Source organism: Priapulus caudatus, unplaced genomic scaffold, assembly GCF_000485595.1.
Source record: "Priapulus caudatus unplaced genomic scaffold, Priapulus_caudatus-5.0.1 Scaffold403, whole genome shotgun sequence".
In the NCBI taxonomy this organism is placed as follows: Eukaryota; Metazoa; Priapulida; class Priapulimorpha; order Priapulimorphida; family Priapulidae; genus Priapulus; species Priapulus caudatus.
Genome location: NW_014577464.1, coordinates 22,692 through 25,834, shown reverse-complemented (window position 1 = coordinate 25,834; position 3,143 = coordinate 22,692). Strand labels below are relative to the sequence as shown.

General features: G+C 49.6%; 2 long non-coding RNA genes across 2 annotated transcripts in view; both read right to left on the bottom strand.

The window, feature by feature from the left end:
- Nucleotides 1-1,976: 1,976 nt before the first annotated feature.
- The window catches only part of LOC106810006, a 16,936-nt gene continuing 15,769 nt past the window's right edge, over nt 1,977-3,143 (bottom strand). Inside the window, exon 3 of the long non-coding RNA XR_001393940.1 lies at nt 1,977-1,987. This is a non-coding gene — a long non-coding RNA (uncharacterized LOC106810006). The remainder of the gene's footprint in view (nt 1,988-3,143) is intronic.
- LOC106810007 overlaps nt 2,240-3,143 on the bottom strand; it is a 4,201-nt gene continuing 3,297 nt past the window's right edge. Inside the window, exons 2-3 of the long non-coding RNA XR_001393941.1 lie at nt 2,679-2,923; nt 2,240-2,348 (exon numbers count right to left, since the gene is read on the bottom strand). This is a non-coding gene — a long non-coding RNA (uncharacterized LOC106810007). The remainder of the gene's footprint in view (nt 2,349-2,678; nt 2,924-3,143) is intronic.

Genomic DNA, 3,143 nt, shown 5'->3' with positions numbered 1-3,143 from the left:
CGCACGCACGCACGCACGCACGCACGCACGCACGCACGCACGCACGCACGTAGCGCCACCCCCACCCCACACATACCGCACACACCAACAACATACACACACCCACAACACATACAGTCACACAACACACACATACACACACACATGAACGCATGCACGTACACACGCACGCACGCACGCACCGCACGCACGCACGCAACGCACGCACGCACGCACGTACGCCCCGCCACCCCACACATACACACACACCGACACACACACCACACACACACACACACACACACACACACACACACACACACACACACACACACACCAGAAACACATTCTTACATATCCTTGGCTAATCCAACACTAGAATAACTATCTTCCGTAACAGAGATGCCCGCTATAAAGACTCAGCACAAAGCTTCGTAATCTTCGTACTGTTTACACAAGGCGGCATCTTACCTCGCAAAGAATGACAGCTTTACTTATATTGCAGAACAGGTTGAGCCTAATACTGCAAGGTCACGGAGCAGATCTATTTGCATATCTATTATATATTGTTATCTATTATACGCGGTTGTAGTGCGCGCAGTTTTCTGCATGCCGCCACAGGGTGTGTACGCGTTTAAATCACGTTCCTCACACACCACCTCACCCACATTCAAATTGTAATTCGAATACATTTATTTAAACTTAGTGTTCTAATCAGATACGCGCGAGCCAGAGGCGTAGTATTACTGACGTTGGTGATCTTAAAAGTTCAATCTAACATGAGTCATGATATGGATAAGATACGTGGTGTGAGCTGTGGGGGGTCCCGCGCCCGCAGTGATCTTACCGTCAATGGGGTGGGTCAAAATACAGAGAGTTTTGCGTGTTTTCACAGATGTTTTATTTATTATTCTTCGAACGGAGTTCCGTTGGACCCGTTGGTGAGGCTTTTTACCGCAAAATTAACATTCCTGTTGCATTACAGCGGCATCCCTTGTGTATGCAAATGCGTGTCAGAAGAGAGAATCATACGCGAAGCCCACATTTCGGCGCAAAAGCACGCCTGTTACCAGTTATGCGCGTACCCAATTAAGCTTTAGAATTTAGAAGATTTAAAAAAATCGTCGCAGGATATACAACATTGGAGTTGTACGCTGTGCATCTCAATAGCAATTCGGAAGGTGGCGTTTTGAGTTCTCAAAATAACTTCGGCCGATTTAAGGGAATTTATTGAACTTAATGTGGCCGCCAATCGGAAATTATTTGTTACCGCCATAAGAGAATCACGCCCCCATTACTATACTTCTTGCATATTCTTGGTGCATCGCTAGTAGCGGGCAGCGTAGCTCTAGTACTATAGCCCGCGTTCATTAACTGCCGCAGGCAGCGGCAGGCCTGCGGCAGTTAATGAACGCGGGATATAGTACTAGAGCTACGGGCAGCGTTGATGGGAAAAAACAGCTGCCTTTTCAGCTAGGGCGTTGGTGTTATTAGGTCCAAAAATACATCTATATATCGATTACACACAATCTAGAGCACCAAGGAGGCATCTTTCGCTCACTACCCCCCCCCCACACACACACACTTCTCGCGCTCACACACTCTCTCCCGCTCTCTCCTTACCCCCTCTTGGTGCCGAAGCTGACTCCGCTGTTGAGCATCTCTGCGACGCTGAAGTATCCGTTAGAGCTGACGATCGTGTTTCGCGCCAGCAGGTTGACGGTGATGCCGGCCGTGTAGACGATGGCTACGCAGCCGACGAACAGGAACCAGCCGACGAGCAGGATGCGGCCGGCGACGGAGGCCGGCGCGCGGTCGTAGCCTGCGCATGCGCGTGAGAATAGTGTTGCATTTGTCATCGGACGAGAGTTTTGTTTGTATTGAGAATAGGATATGTTTGTTTAGGCGAATGTGATCAGAATTGTTGTTGTTGTTGTTGTTGTTGCTGTTGTTGTTGTTGTTGTTGTTGTTGTTGTTGTCGTCGTCGTCGTTGTTGTTGTTGCTGCTGCTGCTGATGCTGTTGTTGTTGTTGTTGTTGTTGTTGTTGTTGTTGTCGTCGTCGTCGTCGTTGTCAGTTGGTGTAGCAGTTGAGGTAGTTGTGGTGGCGGTGGCCATGTTGGTGTGGGTGGTGGTGATGGTGGTGGTAGCGATGGTGCTAACGTGCCGGTGTCGGTAGTGGTGACAACGGTGGGAGTATACTAGTAAACCTTGCCGCAGTAGCTTCTATATCGTTACCGTTACAATAGTTACCTTGCCAAAAGAGAATACTGCTGATAGAGAATGCAGAATTAGACGGACTGTAAGTTTCCGCTTCACCATAACTGCTCCTTCCACGACTGCTCTTTTCCTTCCATTCGTACGGACTAAACCTGAATACAAACATCGGAATAGTCACTAGTACGTATGCAACGTCACCAACGGAACACATTGTACAGCTTGATGGCCTATGAGCGCCAATTCATTATTCAACATGGAGTTATGGTTAAGGTTAAGATTTGGGATAAGGTAGGGTTACGGCTAGGGATTTGATTGAAATTATGGTTAATATTATGATTATGGTTAGGGCTAAGGTAAGGGTTAGGGTGAAGATAAGCACTAGGCTTAAAGTCTCGAGTCAACGTTAGAGCTCAATGTGGAATTAATTAATGAAAAGAGATGAATATTTTCGTACGGTGTACGGCATGGTGCATGCGAATTACCGGTTGATGATCACCATGACAATCCAGACGAGCAGCCAGACGATCAAGCAGGCGACCCACACGTAAAAGGTGAACGGTCTGAGCAGCCACGGGAGGGCGCCTTTGTCGTCGCCCTGCAGCACCTGCCGCGTCGGCGCCGAGCCGACGAGGAAGGCGAGAGACGTGTCCAGGAAGGGTTTCGTGAAGCTGACGGCGTCGGCCCTCAGCGGAGTGATGCTGAGAGGAGCCGCGGCGATGTGAGCGCGCTGAGGGAAGATGAGAGAGGAGACAGACGACGTAAGATCGCGCGGGCCTCGTGAAGCCGGCTGCCGCTAGTAACTGCATGCAATTACACGCACGCACGCACGCACACACGCGCGCACACACGCACGTACGCACACACACACACACACACACACAAACACACACACACACACACACACACACAAACACACACACACACACGCACACACAAACCGTTGCCAT